This window comes from Populus alba, chromosome 4 (assembly GCF_005239225.2).
Source record: "Populus alba chromosome 4, ASM523922v2, whole genome shotgun sequence".
NCBI lineage: Eukaryota > Viridiplantae > Streptophyta > Magnoliopsida > Malpighiales > Salicaceae > Populus > Populus alba.
The window spans coordinates 8,568,710-8,596,548 of NC_133287.1; the positions used below are offsets into that span (position 1 = coordinate 8,568,710).

A 27,839-nucleotide genomic window follows, 5' to 3' on the forward strand; every position below is an offset into this window, starting at 1 on the left:
TATCAGAAACAGAGTACACAATGCTGATCTATGTAGCTCAAATTATTTTAGCAATCCTTAGGCCTTTACAAACAGCAATTTCTATGTAGGAACCATAAGCTTCAAAGTATATGGAGATATATATAAAGGGAAAATGAAAATAAAAAGGATTCATGAAAAAGGAAAGAGAGCACTGAAAAATCAAGCATATTATATAAACCTAATCCACATACCAGCAGTGACAGAACCCCCAGGTGAATTAATAAACAATTTGATGTCTTTTTTGGGGCTTCAGCATCCAGAAATAATAGCTGACTGATTATAAAATCTGCTGTCACGTCATCCACCTGCCAAATACCAGTCAGAGTAAGTAAAATTAAACCAGCCTTTTGCCATTCTTAAGCATGTTTAAAAACCAAGAAAGTTGGAAATGCTCGATATATTGCTAGCATCTCTATCACTTGCACACATAATAGCATCCAGATTTAACTCTACCACAATTCTAAAAAATGAAACCCGAAGGCCATAAATTTCACAGTAAGGAACTAATATGACAATAATCAGCAAAACCCATCTCAGAGTGCCAATGGTTAAGCCAGCAGACCAGAAAAAACACATGCATATATATATATAGAGTCCCACCTCAAATCTCAATTTCTATCTGAAAGAAGATGTCTAACAGAAAAGAAAGCATCAACCACAATCGAAGATTTAATTAACATCCACTACATAGAGAAAGACCCATCTAAAACCTGTGTTCCAACATCATTACCAAAACAAATATGCTGCAATCAAACAATAGTAAGAAACTCACCTAACAAGTTCGGCAATTACTCCCCCAAAACCACATCATAACACAAAGGTTCGATGAAAAACTACGTAGCAACATCAGAAAACCTCACTTCCAATATCTCTAACAAAAAAAATACAGTGCTACTAAGTCATCCAAAACCTAACAACTACTCCCGCAAAAAAGAAGAACTACAAATACCAGGCTACAAAATCCTACAAACAATTCCAGCCTCCCCAACTTGTCAGATAAAAAGAAAAATTATATCAGCCTACAAAACTTAAGGGCCACCTCAAGATACTAAAGACCAATACTTTGATAACCAATATTATATATAAAACATCTACAAACCTTACAAAACAAAAGGAGAAAAAAACCACCTACAAAATCCATCAATTAGTCCCAAAACAAAAACCCAGCAACAAACTTCGTACAGAAACAAATTCTACACACCTTTTAACATCAGTTCAAAAAGAAAAGAAAAGAAAAATACTTGAGAGCCCAAAAAAATGATTCTTTGACGGAGAAGCATGTTGGTAGTGTCCAATTCCTCAAATTTTGGCAAAGTAGGAGCTGAATTAGCAAAAGATGAGAACTTTTCAACATCCCAGTTGCTAGCCAAAGTCTGTCTTGCGGTGTTAGCATCGAATGAACTCTTCGAAGCCTTAACACAGATGGGTTTTCGTCTTTTACTGCAAACACTAATAGTAGTGCTGGTGTCACTGGAGACTGGTAGCAGAAGATGATTCTTGTTAATGAAACTGTTGCGATTGGAGAAACATAGAGGGCTGCTTGTGGATTGTGAGGCTGTGAGATATGCTAAACCTACCTCCATTTTTCCTTTCTATCTGCTTTGATTTGATATTATGGTCCTGTTTTATAACATTTTGTCTATGGTTTATGGATATTTTGTTTGAGGAAATTAGAGAGAGTTCGGTGACCAAAGTGGACCTTCTGCATAACTTTCTAGTCTGAAGTGTAAGCAATGGTAGATTCTGCTGGCTGGGTGTTGCAGTTCGTTGAACGTGCCGTTTGGCCCCTCCTGTTTTTTTTTTGTTTTTTTTTTCAACAAAATAAATTTTAAATTTTAATTTAAAATAAATTAAATATTAAATAATAAAATTAAAAATAATTAAAAAAACTCATCATTTAAGAATAATAATAATAAAAAAAATTATGTTTGGGTCTTTTTAGTTTTTTATGAAAAAAATGAGAGAATTGTGATTTAAGTTAAAAAAGGGCAGATATATTGCCAAAATCATGGATAATTTGGCCCCCCTGTGCTGCTGTATCGTGGACGTAACTTGTAAGGTCTAAGCCAAAGAAACATTGGTTAACTTGCTATGATAAGATAACCTTGATATGCTTGTTTTTTCTTCTTGTCACGATCTTCTCCGATCACATGATGATGATGATGATTGTATTTTTATAACAGGAATATTTTCCATGAATAAAAAGGTTTAAAGTCTCCTTACTCCTTTACTTCAAAAAATTATTAAATACAAATAAAAAATATCTTCAATAAATTATAATGATATTTATTGATATAATATGACATCATTATTTTTGTTTGTACTCACAGGCATAAATTTCTCATCAATGAATACCAAAAAATTTACAAATAAAGATCAAGGAATGAAAAACAATAGGTAGGTATTCCCTTATTATTTCCATTGGGAAATATAATGTATCAATATTTTAAACTGAATTATAAAATAAAATATAATCGTCGCTAATTTTTTTCATTGAATTCATTAATAATATTTAATTTATAACATGTAAGACCCCTTTCCCCATCTCTCATTTCTTCTTCTTCTTTTTCCTTATGTTTTTTTTTTCCTGTAGAAAACAACGCCACCCCTTATTTTGTCACAAATCAAGCTTTCATCATCATAAATACAATCACTCATACACTCAGTTTGTCAAGTACCCTTGTTTTGGTTCAATTTATTTTGAAGATTCGCTACATCAAGTAAGCAAACTTACCAAAATTTTTTTTGTTGTAACCCATTTTTTATGTTAATTGTTTAACTTTTTTTATGTAATATATGTAATTTGTATGTGTGTTTATTTATTTTATAACTTTTTTCTATAGAAACTTGTTGTATGAATATATAATTTATACATGTTAAGGTTTATTTGAGATTTTAAAAAATTAAATTTGTTTGTCATTTGATGAAAATAGTTTGATTTTGTAACTTAAGTGTTTTATAATGAAGTAAATAATAGGTACATTTCGTATTTTATCAATTTTATTATTAAGTTGAGAATTTAGGTAAATTTAGAGAAATTTGAGTCTTATTGAGAGAAATTAACACCGACTCGAAAAAATTGTCAGACATGTTTTCTGTAATGTGGTCCTACTTTGTTATTTTGATTTGAAGATTCCTACCTTTGCTTAGTGCTATTCTTCAAGGGAAGTTTGAACTTAGATTGTTACCAGTCACTGTAATGTTCTTGAAGGGAAGTTGGAGATAGATTCCATTAGAAGCAGTCTTATTTATGGAGATGTTGTCTAAGGAATTATTAAACGACATCCTGTAAAAATGTAGATTATATGAAGGTTAGTTGAGAAAGAGTAAAAAAAAAAAAACTAAAAAGAAATTGTGCATGTGAAATACAAATTGAAAGTGGTGAAGAATGAATATTGTGAAATTACCATGGTTTGATTAGATATTCTTTGTATTAATTGTTTATAGTCTAAATTCTCAACTAATGTCGAATGTTGCTGCTTGTGACAAGTTTGTAATTCTTGACCTAGTTTGCCATCAAATCTGAAACCTAAATAGATGAAATCAGTTTGCAATTTGGCAATAATAGCGTAATGACGGCTGCTATCCCTACCAATAAGCAGCAGCACTAGATTCCCATGATCGGTAGAATCTCCGGTATGTGTTTTAGCCGTCCCCACTTTTACTTATAGCAACACATAGTTCCTTCTCTTTTTGTCCATTATTATTTTCTTACAGCATGTGTTTCCTCTCTTAAAATGGTGCTTCCATGTAATATTGTTTTCTTTGTGGTGTTTGTGCAACAATCTCTTGTAAGACCTATCCTTTTGATTTTCTGAAGTTGTGTTGCATTTAGCTGCTCAATGTTGACATGGTTTCCTGCCATTGAACTTGATTTTCCTCTGAGTGTAGCTGGTTTTGGCAAAGGAAGATTACTGTGTCTTGAGAAAAACTAAGGAGTGCTTGGGAACTGGGTTATTATCAAGAAGCTGTCTTATTTGGAGTCATGCATGCTTAGTCTTGTGAGATTAGTTAGTTGCACGAAGTTAGAGTTCTTAATGTTCTCAATTAAAAAAAAAAAAGCACAGTGAACATAAAGGTTAAACCCTTGCTAATCTCCTCACTAACCCAAGACTGGATAGTTTTAGATTGAATGGACATAATTGGGTGCTGGAGATGGTTTTTGTTGTTGCATTTTATCTTCTTTTATCGGATGTAGGTGTAAAGTAATCATTCAATACAATAGAGAAAGATGTTGTCAGGTTATGATCATGTACAAGGTTTTGAATGACATGGAATGAAGAGCTAGTGGGGTCATTTAAAGTACAGATCATGTCTTAGCACCATTTTCGACCTCAAAAACTCAGTCTAATATCACATTATATAGTCTCATAATGTCATGTGTTTGCACTACTTATTCTAGGTTCCTTTTGGTGATTCAATTTTAGTTTCTGAAATCCTTCCAACTGCTTGCTTAATATCTCTGTATTGTAATTTTTTGCTTGCTTACTAGAATTTCAGTGCATGAATGGACACGCTGCTTGCTCTTCATGCTGCAGTAAACTTGCACATATATGTCCTTCCTGCTCGTTGCCTTGTGGTTATATTCATTGCCTGGCCATTGAGAACGTTCTTGAATTAGCCAAAATATCATGACAAAATTGTTAGAAAATAATATAAATTATTTTTTGAGACCTCACTTAAAAGCTTAAGCTATTGGGTTGAGATAGTTCTTTGACATGGTATTAGAGCCTTGATGACCAAGTGGTCACCAGTTCGAATCTCACTATCCCTATTTATTTGATAAAAATTAAACACAAGATAATGTGGGCTTGGGCTTGAAACTTGAGAGAGTGTGTTAGAGAATAATATAAATCATTTCTTGAAACCTTACTTAACATCTTAAGCTATTGGGTTGAGATGGTTCTTTAATAAAAATATGAAGTATGGGTGCAAAGAAACTGTCAGTTATAGCAAGAAGTGTGGCCATGAGAAGAGCTGCATCTATGCAACACGCTCCTGCCCAGTGTTAGGCTGCAGCTTTGTCAGCTCATCAAATCAATTATACTCACATTTAAGCAGCATACATGCAGGTGATGTGAAACACTTTGAGTATGATTGCAAAATCCCTGTTTCCTTTACCGCGAGTAAGAAATTTGTTGTTCTCCAAGAAAAGAAAGAAGGTGTCGTGTTCATCCTGAACAATGCTTTGCAAATCATGGGGAATGTGATCATGGTTAGTTGCATAAGGCCCTCATCCAAGGGAGGATACTTCTATGAACTTTCAGCAAACAGTAAAGGAAACAGTCTCATTTTTCGATCTTTTACACCTAGCTTTCGGAGCAGGGTTGATAACCCTCCTTCATTGAGGTTCCTCCTAGTTCCAGGTGGGTTTTCGGTTCTGGGAAGAAGGTTACCTTGGATCTCTGCAAATGGCGTAAAGGTGCATCCTCCTCTCATCACCCAAAGCAGTAATGGTTGAGCATCAAAATAACTTGGCAAAATTATTATATTATATCTCCATGGGTTTAAAAGCTGAATCGCCATGGGTTTTGCTCTTGTTCTCTCCTTTAGCTTGTTTCTTTCTTTGTTGGGAATGTTGCATTCAACCTGCCTTTTGAGATTTCCCTTATATGTATAATTAGTTGTGATAATCACTTTGGAATTTGGATCCTATATATGATCTGTAGAAGCAAGCAATATATTCATGGCTGCTTGATCTTTGATCAGATAGTGGAGCCTGAAAGTCAGAACTGTTTTGGTTCCAGTCACTAGTAGGTGGTAAGCAAGTTTGCTCTCTTGTGTTTAAAATTATGGTGCAAAGTAAATTTCTAAATAGCTTTTTGCATGAATTTTATTTAGATTTTTATTTTATTTTTAACATAACATATTAAACCTATTAAAAAAAAAAAATACTAAAACAGACATTAATATTTTTTTTTATATCGGTGTACATGAGTATCGGTTGTATATAGTTTTTTTAGATTTATTTTAACATAAACACATTAAACCTATTAGCTATTAGCATATAAAGAGAATATCATTGTTTTTGTATTTTCTAGCTACAAAATTGGTTGACATCGTTGTACATGGGTTCCATTTGATGAAATGAGCTTAATGATGGTTGTCTTGAACCTCAATATTACCAAAAAAAGATCAAAGTCAAGAAGAAAAAAAATATAACCTTGTTTGATTTCGTGTTTTGGGGGTTTTTTAGGTTAATAAATTGATTTTTAGGTGTTGTGATGGTGTTTATGAGGTTTTGTTTTTTGTTAAAATGAGATTTTTTGGTAAAAATAGGTTTGCCTTGAAATCTAGGCAAATAGACAACACATTTTTTAATTTTTTATTTAAAAGAAAAGGAGCGGATGACCTTAAAAAATCTTAAAAAATATCTTTCCAATAAATTATTAACCAAGAAAGAAACTATCTTTCCAGTAAATTAGGGAATTTGAATAAGATTTTTAAGTTTAATTTAATATTTTGAATGTAAAAACAAATAGGCATCACTATAATTTCTTTTAAAAGATTATGCAATATAATAATATAGAGTCCGTTTATTTTAAAAATTTTATTTTTTTTTATGTTTTCACATCGTTTTAATGTGCTGATCTAAAAAATAATTTTTAAAAAATAAAAAACCATCATTTTAATGCATTTCTAAGCGAAAAGCACTTTGAACCACAACTGCTATCACAATCCCAAACAAACTTGTACGTGTGCATAAAGTTTGAAAATTTCTTAACCAAGAAACTTGCTTGCATCCACCTTTACTTGTAGAACGCACAAAATCATCTCCACTTGGATGCACTGCAATTATCACTGGTTCACCTTTTGTTTCTTCATACCAGCAAGAATCTGCCTTAAGCCATTTCCCCCCCTGATTTTAAGTGTTAAAGAAGGTGGAGTTGGAGCAAGAGATGAGAAAGACAAGGTAGGGGGTTTTGAAAGTATTAATGTCATATATGCATACCAAATCTTCACATTGTCCAATTATTAGAAACATATGTTTATGCTTTATTCTTGATTAGCAATTGTTTAGGCTTTATTCTTGGATCTTGTCTCATTTCCCAGGTATTATATACCAGTTGTAAAGCATGAATAATGTAATACACAGAACAGAGATATTTGATTTTTGCATGGTATCAGAGCTTCACTTCTCTATACATGTCCTTCATCATCCTCAGATCTTCTTCTTGTAGCCATGTCTAATATCACACCTCCGGGGGTTTATCTTTTAATATCTTCATCAATTCTTGATGTATCCTCTCCATATTTCCTTCATTTCGCTCAAGTTCCATCCTAGTCTTCATTCTTCTTAATGGTGATAATTACCCTACCTAAAAGCAAGCCATGAAAATGGCATTGAACGCTAAAAACAAATTGAGTTTTATTAATGGTACTCTCTCCAAACCAACATCCTCCATAACAGAAATTCAATTGTAGGAACACTGCAGTTACATGGTTTTGTCATGGATTCTTAACTCCATTGATAAATCCATTGTGAATAATCTAATTTATCATGATTGTTCCTGTGATGTATGGCTAGATCTTGAAGATCGTTTCTCTCAAATCAACAATCCCAGAATTTTCAAATTGAAACGTGACATTACTACCTTTATCCAAGGCTCTATAACCATCCTTGAATATTTCACTACAATCAAGGGTCACTGGGATGAACTTACCATACTCATTCCTGCACCAAAATGCACTTGTGGCGTCTTAAAAGAATTAACTCATATGCAAGACACTGAGCTGGTTTTTCAGTTGTTGATGAGTTTACATGATTCTTATGCTCCAATTTATAGCCAGATTTTGGCTATGGATCTTTTACCTCCTGTTTCATAATGTATTCGATTTTACATCATGAAAAAAAAAACAATGTCTCCTACATATCTCTAGTATTCCAACAAAATTTATTGTCATTGTAGATCCTCATTTTCTCGCACATTGTCCTGATAATAAAGGAAGAGGACATCGTCGTTCAAAATGCGACTACTATGACCGTTATGGTCAGTAGAAATCCAACTGTTATAAGCTACATGGTTACCCTAAAAACAAGCCTCAATATCATGAAGCATCTAATGGACATGCTCGCTCATCAGTAGAAGTGAATAATGCCATCAGTTATTCAGCCTTTTCCGAGATTACTATCCCTAGCCTCATCAGTGATCAATGCTCTCAACTCTTGGATCTTCTATCACCTTTGAACACCATCTCTGCCAACTTCGCTAGTAATCTTGCCTCTTGCAATTCTACTTGTTTTTCTAATCATGAATGAATTATTGATTCAGGTGCCGCAGATCATATAACTTTAAATTTGTCATCTCTTAATATGTTCAATCCCTTCCATTAAACTTTCAAATGGTGATGTTGTTTCTATAACTCATACTGGCACATTACACATTTCATATGATATCTCTTTTTCTAATGTTCTATATGTACCTTCCTTTAAATTTAATTTACTCTCCATAAGTAAACTCACCACTACTGACACGACCAAAAGATTGATGTCTTATCCCAAGTGCAGGAGTGTCGAAGTAATAAATAACCCGGCAAGACCGGGGTCGAACCACAGAGAGGTTAATTGTATAAATTATAAATAACAACACAACAATAACAATAATAACAACAATAACAACAACAATAATAACAATAACAATAACAGTAATAGTAATAATAATAATAATAATAATAATAATAATAATAATAATAATAATACTCAGTACGTGGCGTTGTTATACCTGAGAATGATCTAAAAGATCGGGTCACAGGTTTCCAGCCTATATACTGAGTTTATGGAAAGATCAAAGAGATATATTATATAATATAAACAGATTTCTGATGCGAATGAACAAGGCAAGACCAACAATGTCAGGATTCTTGATCAAACACAGAGCATACTTAACATACATAAAATATAACAAGAATGTAAATAATAATAATAATAATAATAGTAATAATATTAGTAGTAGTAATAATAATAATAATAAAAAGAAGAAGAGGAAGAAATTAATGAGAATTTTGAGATGGAAGATTAATGTAAGGATTAAACAATGATAAAAATAAATGTCAAGGTTAGAGGATCCACCAATGGTATTTCAAACAAGTATAGTATAAACTCTTATTACTCAATTTGGAAACCACACACGAAGGAGGTTCCATTCGGATGATTTGTCATTAATAGCTCATTATAAATTATTAACATGATCATATTAATTATCTCATTTACATAACACCAAACTTTTAAATATTATCAGGAATTCATGATGTTAATTGATGTTAACAACAAATCAAGTACCTTTCATAGCCCAGGTGCAGGTAATACCATACGGTTGGGCTATGAGAGTGCCAAGCATTTGTTGTACTAAGTATTATACAACACAATTTTAGATTAACCATTTAACAAGCAAGGTATTAAGAATTAGTAAGATAAAAAGATAAGACATGTTAATATTAAACATTAAGGTTCATATTGAGTTTATACCATACTTGTTCTTACACCATTAGTGTAACCTTTTCACCTTGACATAATAAACTTAGCCAAACATAATGAAGAAGAGAAACATAAATAAACAAAACAAGAACATAAATAAAATACAAGTTAACTAAGGAAAGGAAAGGAAATGAAAAGCATAAACAAGAAATTAATGAAAGCAAAACTTAAGAATTACAAAAATATAAAGAGAGAAAATAAAGAGCATGAACTTGATCTGAACAACCAAGCCCCTAAATACATGGCAAATGCCTCCTTTTATAGGCCAAAATTCGGAATTATTGCTTTGATGACTCATTGCTGAGTGGGCGGCCAACTTTTGACTTAGTGAAAATCCTTATCATCTTGTCTAAATAAAACAAAAATGCTAGAATCAGAACTGGGTCCACTTGAAAGCATGAAAGTTGTAGGAAATTGACTCAGCTTTCCAGGAAAAAAAAGTGGAGGTGATTTGGACTTCTAGAACTTCAGATATGGGCCAAACACTTAACAGTGTTTGGGCTGCAGGACAGATTCGGACTTCTCCGTTGTTGCTATAATTTGGACTTAAAAACGGCCTTCTTAGATCTTGATGTCCAAATGAAAGTTGTAGGCCTATGTCTTATAAAATCTCTGTAAAAATGTCAGATCATTTGGATATCTAGAACTCGAGATATGACCCAATTACCGAACAGTGTTCCAGTTTGGACTGCACCAACGTCTCTTTTCTAAGCTTCACCCTTCTTTATCTTCAAAATTTCAGTAGTTGAATTCATCAATCAATCCTTTGATTTATGTGATATGCCTGCATTTAAGATGAACATTTACCATATATTAGGGTAATTTATAATATTAGACTTGTTATTATAAAACATGCTTTAGTTAAGGAGTTATTGATACTTTAAGTGCAAAATGATGATATAAACCCTTGATAAACATGCACTTTTAAGTACTAATCACACCCCCCAACCAGCTTATTAGTAGTCCCTAGTAATCAAAGCGTTAAAATAGAAAAACAATTTGCAAGTTCCACAAAGCAAGGCATTCATCATTCAACTTCCATTAATCTATCCAGATAAACAAACTCTCATTTCTGCTTCATATTTCTTAAAAAAGATATTAATAAACCTTCTTTTTATGTGCTCAATGTATGAAAACATATATGATGGGGCTATTGTTGGAAGAAAACAATATGATGTTCTAATGTTTAAGGTTAACTTCCTTGGGTTGAGATTATTTTTTCTTCTTTTTTTTTCTTTTTTTTTCTATTTACACATACAACTTAAAACACAATGCATCTTTAACCCATGTAACGAGCTTTAGGCTAATGACTCCCAGACCAGTTGGTCTTAGGGCATTAAGTGTTGAGACACCGCTACGAGCTTAGCAACTCGGGTTGCAGATACTGATACGTAGATAGTGCAATGTTTGATTCCCTTAAGCTTTTCTCCTTAACCCATGTAACAAGCTTTGGGCCAATAGCTCCCAAGTCAGTTGACTTTAGGGTATTAAGTGTTAAAACACCCCTTCGGGCTTAATTGCTTAGGTTATGGAGGCTACGAAACCAAACTTATCTACGTTTTTATTCATCATTATTATCACTAAATTTTTTTTTTTATGCAAATTATGTACTATCCCTTTCCCTTAGTTGTTACCTTTAACAAAAGAACATAAATAATGTAATAATCCAATGTGCAACCCACAATCATATGTAAAAGCGTGTGTGTGTGAAAATGAAGATTTAAGAACACTTGTTAAATGAGCATATGAGCAGAATCAAGTGTTAACAATATGAGAGTTTGTAAACTTAGATATTTCAAGAAGTATTCTGATAGACCTTGTTAAGAATGTTTACTAAGATGCATCTCAAGAGTCACTTTAACAAAAGAACTCCTTTTACTCTGCCATCCTAGCAACAACAGTTTTGCAAATAGTTTATGAAATAAAAAACACAGTTTTTTTTTTGTTTTTTTACTACTACCCTTTCCCCCCAACCAAAAAGAGACATTGTCCTCAATGTTTTAAGGTAGAAAGATAGAGTATAGAAGACATCACCTGAAATAACGAACACTGACAAACCTGAAACACACTTAAACAAATAGAAGAAACAACAAAACACAATAATAAAACCAAAAGACACAAAGTTTTTACAAACGAAGGCTCAAATCCAATCTAAGCTTTTTACGGCTTTCCTGAGTTGACCAATTTATGCGACTCATGGAGGGATTAATTACATGGATGAAAGATTGTAGTTGGTCAATCAATTGTTCAGCAGTACCAGCAGAGATTATGATTTGTCGTGCTGAAGATGTTAGAAATTCCTGTTCCACAGCATGATTAAGAAAAGACAACAACTTATCATAAAAACCATTAACATTTAACAAACCTATGGGTTTATGGTGAATGTGTAGTTGGGCCCAATAGGAAATATGAAAGATCTCTTCCAATGTGCCCAGACCACCTGGTAAGGCAATGAAGGCACCAGCATGGTTAAACATTGCATTCAGTCAATCAGACATTGTGGGGACCTGTAATTCCTCTCCAATTGTTTTTCCAATGATGTCCCCTTGTGCTAAAGCTTTGGGGACTACCCCCAAAACTTGACTACCTCCTAAAAATGCAGCTATTGACACTCCCCCCATTAACCCAAGGCTGCCTCCTCCATACACTAAATGAATCTTTCGCTCAGCTAGTACCTGACCAAGATGATTTGCTGATTCTAAAAACTCCTTTTCTTTCCCAGGACTGGATCCACCGAAAACACAAATATTATTTATGTGATTACTTGAGGAACCTGCCATTTCTACACACGTCTGTATTTGATGAATGTATGGGTTGAGTAGAAATGAAGGGAAGGAAGAGAAGAATTTATAGATGAGAAATTGAAAAGGCAATCATACCACCTATATGTAGGCTAGCCGTAGTCTCACTCTCTTTTTCTCTCTCTCTTTATTTATTTTGAAAAGGCATGTATATTTACTGGTAGTTGTGATTGTGGCTCACATCTTCCCTTGGTTTTACGTCCAAGAATGGCTTAAACGCCTTTTATGGGTCGGGGATAGGCTTCCCATCCAGTTTTCTTAAAAACTGGCAAACATGGTCTTTTTTAGTCAGATTCCCAAGAGTAAGTCGAGCATGTTCTTTATGGAATTGGGGCCATAAATCATAAATTGCACGATGCACATCTCCACTAGGGTGTGTCTCAAGAGTCAATAGAAGATTATCTAAAGACCCCTTACTCAGGCCATCCTTAATGAATTGTATTTTATCTTCACGGTTTACAGATACCATTCCTAAAGAACGACATGTCGCATTACAAGTCCATCTGGCACATCGGTGACAGACTTTCAATCGTTTTGCACGACGTTTCTTCGCAAAAGTGCTTTTACCTATTCCAGGCATGTATGAAATGAAAGAATTGGAGGACTCACCTGATAATCGGACCTTTGCTTCAATCAGCCAGCGAATATCTTCAGGAATTCCATGGTTCATTAACAACCTCAATCTTGCACATCTAGCACGATAAATTTTTGTAATCGCATTCTGAGGCAGAGCGGGAAAATACTTTTTCAATTTTTCAAGAGTGGTGTCTATTTTCAGCTGAGAATTGGGGGAGAGATTCAAAGAAAGAAGAAAGAGCAGAGAATTGCATAATTATATACACAGATATCAGTTATCATGGGAAACTGAAAGAACCGACTTAAAAGTCACGGAGTACCGTTATTCGCCATTTGACCGGGGTGAGAGAAACTAGCAAAACAAAAGATATACCAAAACAAACACAAAACAATGTGAGAAAAAGAATCAATCTTTATATACAGGATCACTCAATTCAATAGAGTCATTTTCAACTGAAAAATTGTCAAAATAAACTTTCAACCGATGCCCATTTACCTTGAAAACATTGTTATTCTTTGGATTTTCGATATCACAGGCCCCATATGGATACACATAATTCATAATAAAAGGATCACTCCATCTTGATCTTAGTTTTCCAGGAAATAAATGGAGTCGAGAATTATAAAGCAAGACTTTTTGACCAACATTGAATGTTTTTCGCAGTATTTTCTTGTCATGAAACTCTTTGATTCTTGCTTTATGAATTCTTGAATTGTCATATGCATCATTTCTTATTTCCTCAAGCTTATTTATTTGCAATTTTCGCAGCTGTCTAGCATCATCAATGTTTGAATTGAAAGCTTTAATAGCCCAATAAGCTTTATGTTCAATTTCCACAGGCAAGTGACAAGGTTTTCCATAGACTAGTCTATAAGGTGACATACCTAATGACGTTTTATATACAGTTCGATAAGCCCAAAGTGCATCATTAAGTCTTAAAGACCAGTCTTTCCGATTAGGGTTCACTGTTTTCTCCAAGATTTGTTTGATCTCCCTATTAGCAAGTTCTACCTGTCCACTCGTCTGAGGGTGATAAGGGGTGGCAACTTTGTGTGTGATTCCATATTTCTTCATTAAAGATTCAAATGGCTTGTTGCAGAAATGTGTTCCACCATCACTTATCATGGCTCAAGGGATTCCGAATCGACTTAAAAAGTTTTCTTTCAAAAATTTTATCACTATTTTGTGATCATTGGTTCTACTTGGAATTGTCTCTATCCATTTTGAAACATAATCTACTACGACCAATATATACAAGAAACCAAATGATGGAGGAAATTGACCCATAAAATCTATACCCCAACAATCAAAGATCTCAATGACAAGAATAGGATTTAAAGGCATCATGTGACATTTTGAAATAGATCCCAACTTTTGACAATTTTCACAAGTCTTGCAGAATGCATGTGAGTCTTTGAACATGGCGGGCCAGTAAAATCCACTTTGTAAGATTTTTACAGTTGTCTTTCTTGATGAGAAATGACCCCCACATGCCTCAAAATGACAAAATTTAATGACATTACTTACCTCATTGTCAGGAATGCATCTTCGAAATATTTGATCAGGACAATATTTGAATAAATAAGGGTCATCCCAATAAAAGTTCTTCACTTCGTTCAAGAACTTTATTTTGTCTTGGGTACTCCAATGAGCTGGCAATTATCCTGAAACAAGAAAATTAACAATATTAGCAAACCAAGGCATCGTAGAGACAGAAAATAAAGATTCATCAGGAAAGTAGTCATCGATTGGTGTGATGTCAGATCTCGAATCGATTGTCAATCTTGACAAATGATCCGCGACAACATTTTCGGTGCCTTTCTTGTCTTTGATTGTGATATCAAATTCTTGAAGTAACAAAATCCACCGCACCAATCTAGCCTTAGAATCTTTCTTAGAGAGAAGATATTTCAATGCTGCATGATCACTAAAAACAACAACAGGTGAGCCAACAAGATAAGATCTGAACTTGTCACATGCAAATACTACTGCAAGTAATTCTTTTTCAGTGGTAGTGTAATTCATTTGAGCACTATTTAAAGTTTTACTTGCATAGTAAATCACATAAGGTTTCTTATCTTTTCTTTGTCCCAAGACAGCGCCTACGGCATAATCACTAGCGTCACACATTATTTCAAAAGGTAATGACCAATCAGGAGGTTGAATGACAAGAGCAGAAGTAAGCAAACTTTTAAGTTTAACAAAGGCTTTTTCACATTGTTCAGTCCATTCAAAAACAGTTTTCTTTGATAGAAGGTTACACAATGGTTTAGATATTACACTAAAATCTTTGATGAACCTTCTGTAAAAACTAGCATGTCCTAAGAATGATCTAACATCTTTAATAGATTTTGGTGTTGGTAAGTTGGCAATTAACTCGATTTTAGATTTGTCAACCTCAATTCCTGTCGATGAAACAATGTGACCAAGTACAATGCCGTTTGTTACCATAAAGTGACATTTTTCCCAATTCAGTACAAGATTCTTCTCTTCACACCTGTTCAAAACCTTTTCCAAGTTAGTTAAGCAATCATCAAATGAATCACCAAAAACAGAAAAATCATCCATAAAAATCTCAAGAAAACGTTCAACCATATCACTGAATATGCTAAGCATGCATCTTTGAAACGTGGCTGGTGCATTACATAACCCAAAAGGCATTCTTCGATATGCAAAAGTACCAAATAGACGAGTGAAAGTAGTCTTCTCTTGGTCTTCCAATGCAATTTCAATTTGATTGTAACCTGAATAGCCATCTAGGAAACAATAAAATTCATGACCTACAACTCTTTCTAGGATTTGATCCATAAAAGGTAAAGGAAAATGATCTTTTCTAGTCATTAAATTAAGTTTCCTATAGTCAATGCACATGCGCCAACCAGTAATAGTCCGAGTTGGAATTAACTCATTTTTCTCATTTGTTATCACAGTGACTCCAGAATTTTTGGGTACAACTTGGGTAGGACTTACCCATTTGCTGTCAGAAATAGAATAAATGATTCCATTATCTAGAAGTTTAATGACTTTATTTTTCACTACTTCTTTCATATTAGGATTAAGTCTTCGTTGCATTTCTCTAGATGGTTTAGCATTTTCCTCCAAATAAATCCTGTGTGTGCAAATCAAAGGACTAATTCCTTTTATGTCAGCTATGGTCCATCCTAATGCATTTTTGTGCATTTTCAGAGTCTGTAGTAACTTACCTTCTTGATGTGCATTAAGTTTGGAAGAGATTATTACCGGAAAAGTTTCATTTTCTCCCAAAAATGAGTATTTGAGGTTGACTGGTAACAGCTTCAAATCAGGTTTTGGTGGTTGAACACTTGAAGGTATGGACTCAATTGATTGTGGTGGTAATTCTTCAATTTGTGGTCTCCAATTACATGCCTTTGCTTCTTCCTGAAAATAAACCATTTGCAACTCGTCAGGTTCATCAATCTCAGTTTCACTAGAAGTGGTTTGAAATTGATCATGAACTAATTTTTCAATAAAGTCCACTTCCTGTAAATCATTATCATCTCCAGGTTGCTTGCAAATGTTGAAAATATTCATCTCCAATGTCATGTTTCCAAATGATAGCTTCATCAGTCCATTCCTACAATTAATCAATGCATTAGAAGTTGCAAGAAATGGACATCCTAAAATAACAGGAATTGAATTACATGCTTCAACAGGTTGTGTATCCAAGACAATAAAATCTACAGGGTAAATGAATTTATCAACTTGTACTAACACATCTGCAACTATTCCTCTAGACACTTTTACAGATCTATCAGCAAGTAAAAGAGTTACAGAAGTTGGTTTTAACTCACCTAGATTGAGACTTTGAAAAACCAAATATGGAAGTAAATTCACACTAGCTCCAAGATCAAGTAAAGCTCTTTCAATTTTATGTTCTCCAATAAAGCAAGAAATTGTAGGACAACCAGGGTCTTTATATTTCAAAGCATTATTGTTCTGAAGAATAGCACTTACTTGTTCGGCTAAAAATGCTTTCTTTTTCACATTCAGTTTTCTCTTCACAGTGCATAGATCTTTCAAAAATTTAGCATAGGAAGGTACCTGTTTAATAGCATCCAACAAAGGTATATTGATCCTTACCTGTTTGAAAATTTCAAGGATTTCAGAATTGTGATTGACTTTCCTTTGTTTGGTCATGGCATGAGGAAATGGAAGTGCTGGCGGAGAATCAGTCTTTTCTTCACAATGTTCAAATTCAACCCCTTCCTTACCCTTAAAGATTGACTCATCATCTTTCTCACAAGGTTCAAGAGTGGGTTTTTCAATAACCTTACCACTGCGAAGAGTGATGACTGATTTGACTTGATCCATGTGTTGGCTTTCGGAACTACTTGTATTTGCATTGTATTGCCCCTTTGGATTTTGTTGTGGTTGAGATGGAAACTTACCTTTCTCTTGAAAACTAAGAGCAGATGTGAATTTTGCAAGAGCATCTTTAAAATTTGTCATGCTTTGAGTGAGTTGAGTGTTGATTGTCTCTTGCTTTTCAATGAATGCATGTAATGTTTCCTCAAGATTTCTTCTAGAAGGTGGAGCATAAGGAGGTGCATATCCATGAGAATTTTGGAAATTATGGTGTGCTTGAAACGGTGGCTGTGAAGTTTGTGCATTATTGTTATCACTCTTCCAACTGAAATTTGGGTGATTTCTTCAACCAGGATTGTATGTTTGCGAGTATGGGTTATGATTGGGCCTTTGGAAACTGTTTAAAGCATGGGCTTGTTCATGGAGGCATTCCTTGAAAGAAGGCAAAGTTGGACAGTCATTGGTTGTATGTTCATTTGTTTCACAGATTTGACACACAATGTCTTGAACAGATTTTAATTGACCACTCTTTTTCAATTCTAGTGCCTCGACTTTTCTAGCTAAAGATGTAAACTTGGCTTGGAGGTCATGATCTTCCCTAAGGTTATACATACCTCCACTAGATGTATGAGGTTGGTTTTACTTGGTGCCTCATAAGTGTCCTTAGTGTCCCAATTTTGCGCATTTTCAGCTAGTAAGTGTAGGTACTCCATTGCTTCATTAGGGTCTTTATCTTTAAAAGTTCCATTGCACATCAATTCAACCATTTGCCTATCTTTAGGTGTTAATCCTTCATAAAATTGTGAAACCAATCTCCATGTTTCAAAACCATGATGAGGGCAAGTATTAAGCAAGTCTCGATACCTATCCCAACATTGGTAAAATGTTTCACTTGGTTTTTGAGTGAAAGTGGTGATTTGTCTTTTGAAAGAGTTGGTTCTGTGAGATGGAAAAAAATTCTTTAAAAATTATTGTTGCATTTCATCCCAAGCACGAATGGATCCTGACCTAAGATTTTGTAGCCATGTTTTAGCTTTATCTTTTAATGAAAAAGGAAAAAGCTTTAATCGAATGGTGTTCATGCTACAATTTAAGTCATTATAGGTGTTACAAACTTCTTCAAATTCTCTCAAATGCAAGTATGGATTTTATAGATCTAAGCCATGAAAAGAAGGTAAAAGTTGAATAATGCCTGGCTTAAAATTAAAATGGGATGCATCAGGAGGGAAAACTATGCATGAGGGTGCACTTGTTCTTGTAGGATTCATGTGGTCTCTAAGTGTCCTAACACGGTTATTCTCATTATTCTCATTATTCTTATTATGAAGTGACTGGTTATCTTCTTCGGCCATATTTTCTGAAAATGATGAGGATACCCTAGAAAGTCTATCACTTAATGTACGTGACCAAACACTCATGCACGTGTAGAAAGAGAATAAAAGGAAGAAGAAAACAAAAGAAAAAGAAAAAAAAAAACAACAAAGTTAGATACAAGAAAAGTGAAAAGAGAAAACAAAATAAATACTATGATTTGTACAAGAAATTACCTCCCCGGCAACGGCGCCAAAAACTTGACACGACCAAAAGATTGATGTCTTCTCCAAGTGCAGGAGTGTCGAAGTAATAAATAACCCGGCAAGACCGGGGGTCGAACCACAGAGAGGTTAATTGTATAAAATTATAAATAACAACACAACAATAACAATAATAACAACAATAACAACAACAATAATAACAATAACAGTAACAGTAATAATAATAATAATAATAATAATAATAATAATAATAATACTCAGTACGTGGCGTTGTTATACCTGAGAATGATCTAAAAGATCGGGTCACAGGTTTTCCAGCCTATATACTGAGTTTATGGAAAGATCAAAGAGATATATTATATAATATAAACAGATTTCTGATGCGAATGAACAAGGCAAGACCAACAATGTCAGGATTCTTGATCAAACACAGAGCATACTTAACATACATAAAATATAAAAAGAATGTAAATAATAATAATAATAATAATAGTAATAATATTAGTAGTAGTAATAATAATAACAATAAAAAGAAGAAGAGGAAGAAATTAATGAGAACTTTGAGATGGAAGATTAATGTAAGGATTAAACAATGATAAAAAATAAATGTCAAGGTTAGAGGATCCACCAATGGTATTTCAAACAAATATAGTATAAACTCTTATTACTCAATTTGGAAACCACACACGAAGGAGGTTCCATTCAGATGATTTGTCATTAATAGCTCATTATAAATTATTAACATGATCATATTAATTATCTCATTTACATAACACCAAACTTTTAAATATTATCAGGAATTCATGATGTTAATTGATGTTAACAACAAATCAAGTACCTTTCATAGCCCAGGTGCAGGTAATACCATACGGTTGGGGCTATGAGAGTGCCAAGCATTTGTTGTACTAAGTATTATACAACACAATTTTAGATTAACCATTTAACAAGCAAGGTATTAAGAATTAGTAAGATAAAAAGATAAGACATGTTAATATTAAACATTAAGGTTCATATTGAGTTTATACCATACTTGTTCTTACACCATTAGTGTAACCTTTTCACCTTGACATAATAAACTTAGCCAAACATAATGAAGAAGAGAAACATAAATAAACAAAACAAGAACATAAATAAAATACAAGTTAACTAAGGAAAGGAAAGGAAATGAAAAGCATAAACAAGAAATTAATGAAAGCAAAACTTAAGAATTACAAAAATATAAAGAGAGAAAATAAAGAGCATGAACTTGATCTGAACAACCAAGCCCCTAAATACATGGCAAATGCCTCCTTTTATAGGCCAAAATTCGGAATTATTGCTTTGATGACTCATTGCTGAGTGGGCGGGCCAACTTTTGACTTAGTGAAAATCCTTATCATCTTGTCTAAATAAACACAAAAATGCTAGAAATCAGAACTGGGTCCACTTGAAAGCATGAAAGTTGTAGGAAATTGACTCAGCTTTCCAGGAAAAAAAAGTGGAGGTGATTTGGACTTCTAGAACTTCAGATATGGGCCAAACACTTAACAGTGTTTGGGCTGCAGGACAGATTCGGACTTCTCCGTTGTTGCTATAATTTGGACTTAAAAACGGCCTTCTTAGATCTTGATGTCCAAATGAAAGTTGTAGGCCTATGTCTTATAAAATCTCTGTAAAAATGTCAGATCATTTGGATATCTAGAACTCGAGATATGACCCAATTACCGAACATTGTTCCAGTTTGGACTGCACCAACGTCTCTTTTCTAAGCTTCACCCTTCTTTATCTTCAAAATTTCAGTAGTTGAATTCATCAATCAATCCTTTGATTTATGTGATATGCCTATATTTAAGATGAACATTTACCATATATTAGGGTAATTTATAATATTAGACTTGTTATTATAAAACATGCTTTAGTTAAGGAGTTATTGATACTTTAAGTGCAAAATGATGATATAAACCCTTGATAAACATGCACTTTTAAGTACTAATCAACTACTCTCAATTATGTTGCCATATTTTTTTTCTACCTTTTGTGTTTTTCAAGACCTATCAACGAGGAAGCTGATTGGAACAAGTGAAGTTCGAGATAGACTTTATCACTGCAAGCCTTTCCCAACCTCCGTTTTCCACTCTCAAAACATCACTAACTCCATTATTTGACAGCAGCTACTTGGCCACCCTTCTACATCATGGATTCTAAAAACTTTACACGTTTCTAATCAACATTTGGCTTGTGATATATGTGCTAGAGCAAAACACACTCGTTTACCTTTTTCTTTGGATACAAATAAAAACATATTTTATTTCAATCAAATTTATTGTGATATATAGGGTGATTATCCTATTACATCACATTCAGGAGCACATTATTTTTTTAACAATTGTAGATGATTTTTCACACACGACATGGGTCTATCTCATGCACATGAAATCTTATACTTTTACTTGCCTTACAAATTTTTTGTCATGGTTAAAACTCAACTTAATTGCATTATTCGACATGTGTGCATTGATAATGGTTAAGAATTTCTTTCTAATAAACTTCAAACCTTTTTTCAAGATCATGACATTCTTCATAAACGTATATGTGTGGATAAACGTCAACAAAATGGTGTTGCTAAGCAGAAACATCACCATCTATTTAATTTGGCCCGGTGTTTATGTATTCAAGCTAATCTTCCTACCTCATTCTGTGTGAATGCATTCTCATGATCATTTATTTAATTAACTGAACCACGTCCCCTAACCTGAAACATAAGTCCCCTTATAAGCTCTTCTTAAAAAAATCACCATCATACACATTTACGAGTGTTTGGTTGTTTATGCTATGCCCAAACCCCTCATCAACATCGAGATAAGTTCTCCCCTCGTGCTTTACGCTGTGTTTTCTTAGGTTATCTTACCAATCATAAAGCTTGTTGTAACCCATTTTTGGGTCTTCACCTAAAAAGTTTTCAAAACAATTCAAAAAAAAATATATTATCAAAAAAATATAACAGTGAAAAAAAAATGCCAGAACGCCTTAAAAATATTCAAAAATTGATTGAGGATGTTCAAAAAAAATAAAAATAAAAAATTTGACAGTATATCATTGACTGATGCGAGCCCCGATGATAAAGAAAATTCAATTTGAGGAAGAAAAATGCAACATTAGAAGTTTATGGACTCAATTAAATTTTATTGAAGGTTTAATTGAATTTATAGAGGTTTTAATTGCAAAAACAATTGATTTTGGAGTTATTTTAGGCTTTAATTGGAAGAAATTAATTTTCTGGGGTCAAATTATTTTTTTTAAAAGTTAATTTGGTCAAATCAGGGGCTTAATTGCATAAATATTGAAGTTTAATGGCCAATTAGGGACTAAATTGAAGAAATCTGAGACCAGGGACCAACATGCAAAACGCGCGCAACTGGAGGGCCGAAATTTGAATCTGACGCGTTTTTGGCGCCTTTTTTTCTTTTAAATGAAACGGCGCGTTTTGACCAAAACGGCACCGTTTCATTCACTGTTGCAAAAAAAAAAAAAAAAAAAACAGAAGCCCAAAACGGCGCCGTTTTGACGGCACTATAGGTCTTCTTCTTCCCCTGGACGCGCGAGGCAGGGGAAGAAGAAGATTTTTCTTCTCCCTTTTCGCCTAATTTCTTTCCCCGTTTTTACGCAATAAGACGCCTACAACACCAGCCCACTTGCCACCTTTAGAACAGATAGTGGAGGGGCGGCCAACAGTGGCCGCCCCACCATTCGGCCTTCCCCTGTTTTTGCCTATAAAAACAGGGGAACGGAACCGGAAAAAAAAAAAAAAAAAAAAAAAGGAGAGAGAGGGAGAAGGGGAAGGATTGAACGATAGAAAGAGAGTAGAGAGACGAGAGAAACAAAAGAAAAAAACAGAACAAAAGGAAGAAGAAAGAGAAGCGGCAGAGGAGGGAAGAAAAGAAAAAACAGAGAGAAAGAGGAAGAAGGAGGACCGTCGTTGGAACCACCGTGACAGCAGCACCGCCTCCGCCAGCAGAACAGCCTCGACGCCGCCCCAGGTACCCTCCTGCTCCCCGATCATTTTCTTCTCCTGCTGCCCCGGCTTGCACTTGCATGCAGAACGTGAATAATTCACGTTCTGCTGCAAAATGCAGCGTGGGCTGGTTACTGCGCTGATGCACAGTAACCAGCCCATTTGGGCCTGGGCTGGGCCGTTCAGCCCAGCCCCTGTAAATGGGCTTGGTTGGCCCAGCCCATGCATTTGGGCTGGGTCCGGCCCATATTTTTATTTATTTATTTTTTTTTTATTATTTTTTTTTTATTATTATTATTATTATTATTATTATTATTATTATTATTATTATTATTATTTTGTTATAATTTTTATATTTTTTTTTTTTTAAAAAGCACATTTTCTTCTATCATTTTGCTTAATATCGTCTGTATTATACCCCGTTTTCGTCTCGTGGGTACTGTTCATACGGTACTATTCATCCGGCCCATAAAAAAAAAAAAATCAAAAATACTTGTTTCATTTATAATTTTTTCCGCGTAGTTTTTATGTCATTTTTATGTAATATCGGACAATATTTTTATGTCGTAAAATACAAATCCGGTACTGAAATACCCGGTTTTCGACTTTCAAGAATATAAAAACAAATTAAAAAAAAAATGTTTTTGTGCATACGGCCAAATGTCTCAAAAAAAAAATCATTTTATATTTTTCATACAAAAAAAAAATCAATGTTTTAGCATGCATTTTGGCTTTAATAACCAGTTTATTAAAGTCAAGAGAATATTGGTCAAAATTTCAAAAAAACAACAAAAATTTTATTTTGTTTATCTTTTAATATCCGGGGTATGACATTATACGTAATACATATTCCGGATATTTAATTTAAATTTTATATATATATATATATATATATATATATATATATATATATATATTTTTAGAACTTGGGATATGACATTACATGTAATGCGTATTCCGAACAATAAAATTAAAAACCACAAACACGACCTTAGATGTTATCAGACATTAAAACAATGCAGCCTACCTTAGGTAGGGCGTAGTTGGGGTGCTAATACCTTCCCTTTACGCAACCAGTCTCCGTACCTGATCTCTAAAGACCAGTTAAGGTTCCTAGTAACCAGAATACTAGGTGGCGACTCCCAGTCCATTTTTTTTTTACTTATAGAGACAAGAATTCCTTGTCTCTGACTATTTTCCAGGAATAAATATTTCTGATTTTTCCTTGAGGGTGGACGATCGCCGCGCCGCCGCACACGTGCGACAAAGCTTATCGTGTATATGATCTAGAAAATCACACGATCTTCATCTCCCTTGACGTTACTTTTGAAGAGAATATATTTCCTTACCACCTCATACCTCCAAACCCTACAACTGCTCCAATCCTTCCATTTCCAATTCTTGATATCCCCTCCTCATCCAGTTTACCCATATCATCAACCTCCTCTTTCATCCTTCCTCCCTTACAACTTACATCATCATCCTTTCCTTCCTAACCATCTCAAGATCTCATTTCACGACCAAAACGAGTTGTTACACGTCTAACTTACTTCAATGATCACATCAACTCTAGTCACTTTCAAAGTCACTCACGACTTCTCCAGTTCCACGATCTTTATTAGGTATGGCTCATTGTCTCTCCTCTTTTTTTTTTTTTTGTCTTATCATCATTTTTCTAATCATCATCTAGTTTTCATTTTTGCATTATCTCAACACCATGATCCCACCTCATATTCTCAAGTTGTATGTCATCCTCATTGGCGCAATGCCATGACAACTGAAATCCAAGCCTTAGAAGCCAACCATACTTGGATACTTCAACCTCTTCCACCTGGCAAAGAACCAATTGGCTGTAAATGGGTGTTCAAAACCAAATTTTAGGTTAATGGATCCATAGAGCACCACAAAGCTCGTTTAGTGGCCAATGGATATACTCAGGTAGAAGGTTTGGACTATCATGGCACTTTTTTGCTCCTGTTGCTAAACTCGTTATTATTAGATGTATTCTTGTAGTTGTTGCAGCTCGATAATGGCATCTTTTGCAGTTGGATGTTAATAATGCCTTTTTACACGACAACCTTAATGAGGAAGTTTATATGTCTCATTCACCAGGTTATTCCACACCAACAACAACTCCTGTTTGTCATCTCCAAAAACCAATCTATGGCCTCAAGCAAGCATCTCATAATTGGTTCTTTAAATTATGCTATATTCTGCTTTCTGAGGGCTTCACCCAAATCAGGCTCATTACTCTCTCTTCAAACTCTCTGGGGGTCAGTCTTCAACTTTCATATTGGTTTATGTTGATGACATTCTTGTGGCAGGTAATGATCCATTTGCCATTAACAACTTCAAGACCATGCTCGCTCATCATTTTAAAATCAAGGATCTTGGCAAGTTAAAATACTTTCTTAGACTCGAAATCACTCGTTCTCCCATTGATATATTCCTAAATCAACGCAAATATGCCCTTGACATCCTTGCTGACAGTGGCCATCCTAGTTCTCGTCCCTCTCCTTTTCCAACGGAATAAATCTCAAGCTTAATAATATTGATGGTGCCATCCTAGTGCTCTTGTTTGTCATCATGGGGTGAGGAAGAGATTTCTGAAAGAGAAAAACAGCAAAGAGAGCTTGGTGGTTATGGCTTTGGAGAGGTAATTGATATTTGTAACTTGTGGTCCTATGAAATTGATAGGAATTTGTCTAGCTTGTCGCTCCTGTGCAGGTAATTTGCAAGGATAGGTGCACTGGCTTGGAGTTTTCAGAGTCTCGAGGCCAACTAGATGGTTCATCAGAAGGCAAAATAAGCAGTGGGGTTAATCATGATTCTGTTTTTGAGCAGCAAGCTAACCAGGTAATTATTTTATGGCACACTTTGATAATGCTAGTATTCATCGTATTTGAATGACACAGTTTTATTATAAGTGGTAATTCTGTCTTCAAAATGTTGGGTTAGTTCAAAAGTCAATGGTGTGGATGATCTGAATGGCATGTAATGCTGATCCTGCTGGTTGAGAATGTTAGTCTTGCACTTTTGTGACTCGAACATACCTGTAAAGAACTTGTGAAAAAAGGTGTGGACAGTTTAATGCAGGATGCTTGCTTATGATCTCTTTTGTAGGCTGGCAAGGAAATAATGGACGGGAATACTTATGTGGAAGGGGTACTCAATCTCTTTCCTCCATGCATTCTTAATGTTGCTTTGTTGCTTCTGTCCTGTGTCTATTCTTCTCACCAGCCTGTCTCTTGGTGATTGCGAGCAGGATATATGTTGCTACCTTGTATTAGCATGATAGCATTCCCCAAAATAGGGAATGCTTGTAGGTTGAACCCTAAACGTGGCCCTCCCCTAAACATGGCTGCAACATATGATGATATATCTTGTTGCCAATTGGTTGATTTTGCTTTCAATGGGTTACAGCATTTGTTTCTAGTGCTCAGTCCCCTGGGTACTATGAAGTTTATGATACCAAATTTGATGCGAGAACAATGTTTAAAAATTAAGCATGTGATCAAGCTAGAATCAAGTTGTATGTGTGTTTGCCACGGTTGAACTCAACTCAGTATTTATAGCTTATTCTTGTGAATCTGGTGATAAGCTGCTAGGGAAGATAAATGGGCGATTTAATTATTTTTTCTGTGATTTACTATGAATATGTTAGAATGCCTGCAAACTCGTAAAAATTTAAAATAATACTTAATTCTTTTTCCAAAAAGAGAACCAATAACTGCAACAGAAACATATAGCCTTGGCCCTTGAGATTGATTAGTTTTCCTAGAGTAACTCTTGTAATAGACAACAGTTTTGGGGTGAATTGATGGTGGTATTAAGAGGTGTTAAACAACCAACTTTGGGATGTTCAATTGGAATTTCATCAAACCAAATGATGAGAACAAAGTTTTTCCTTAGTTGTTGACAAAACTACTCTCTGGCACTCTATTCAGAATGCTGATTTCATATGGATCCTCCAGAGTGGAATCTACATTTAGATGGAGACATTTTAAAAAAATAATAATAATTGAACTCTGTCAGCAGATCCAAGTGAATAGATTTTGTCTATAGGTTTTGATTTGTTGTATGGGAACCTCCAGTATTCACCAGAAAGAGTAGGGAGAACATTGGAAAACAATGATTAAAATGAACTGGGATTTGTTTTAAGGTTTGAACCCAGAATGCAATGTTTTGAGTGTTTAGCAAATGTGAAGGTGCAGACAAATACACCTTTCATGGTCATCTAACTTTGTGGATATGTTTCTGCAGACAAATGTGCCAAGTCTTCTGACAAGTAATGATGTATTGTGCGGGAACATGGAGGTGGGTACCGAATCAGCTTCAACATTATGCCAAAACAAAGAATATGACTGCAATGGAACACTGAATTGCGTAGATGATATCCCTGAAGAAACAAGCATCTTTTCACCCCATGCGTGCCCTCTTCTAGACTGTAACTTTACTGGCTCATCTGAACAGTTGTCACTACACTTCAGCAGTAAACATTGGGACTGTGGAAGGCGTTTTAGGTACAATATTCCTTTATCTGTCTCATTAGGGGTGAACGAACAATTCCTTGTTCTCCAAGCAGAGGAAGATGGTGTTCTTTTCCTACTCGGCAAGGGCATTGAGAGCTTAGGGAATACAGTCATTGTAACCTGTATTGGACCAAGCTCATCGCAGGACAGGTTCTTATATGATGTCGTGGCAAGTAGAGGGGTAAGCTCTCTCAGGTTGAAATCATTAACAGAGTGTTTTCCTGGGAGGGTGGAAGGCTTACCTCCTGTAGATTTTCTTCTGATTCCATTCCCTTTCCTTGGTCCTTCTGGGCAGCTTGACTTGGAGGTTTGTATATGGAGTTCAACCGAACTAGGTGCAGATTGCACTTAATTTCTTTTACAAACATTCTAGATCATCATATTTGTAATGGTCTGAGAACATTGTATTTCTTGGTTCTAAAATCAATCGAAGAGTTGTAGAGTTATTTCCATAATTTTGTCCATAGATTACTTTGTCCCCCGTTCTCTCCAGAGGCATTTCAATCAAATCTTGAAGAATGCCGAACTTTCCAGGAGATCTCGTTCCATCAAATCCAGTCCAACGTCCAGTTGATTTTGTA

At 34.6% G+C, this 27,839-nt stretch overlaps 1 non-coding gene across 1 annotated transcript; it reads left to right on the forward strand.

The window, feature by feature from the left end:
• Window positions 1–4,521: 4,521 nt before the first annotated feature.
• Window positions 4,522–27,713, forward strand: LOC118056031 (uncharacterized). Its single transcript, XR_012169764.1, has 10 exons — window positions 4,522–4,655; window positions 4,933–5,443; window positions 7,550–7,839; window positions 7,932–8,012; window positions 24,608–24,664; window positions 24,772–24,864; window positions 24,952–25,050; window positions 25,296–25,382; window positions 25,454–25,582; window positions 26,990–27,713. It is a non-coding gene; the product is annotated as an uncharacterized protein (transcript).
• Window positions 27,714–27,839: the final 126 nt, after the last annotated feature.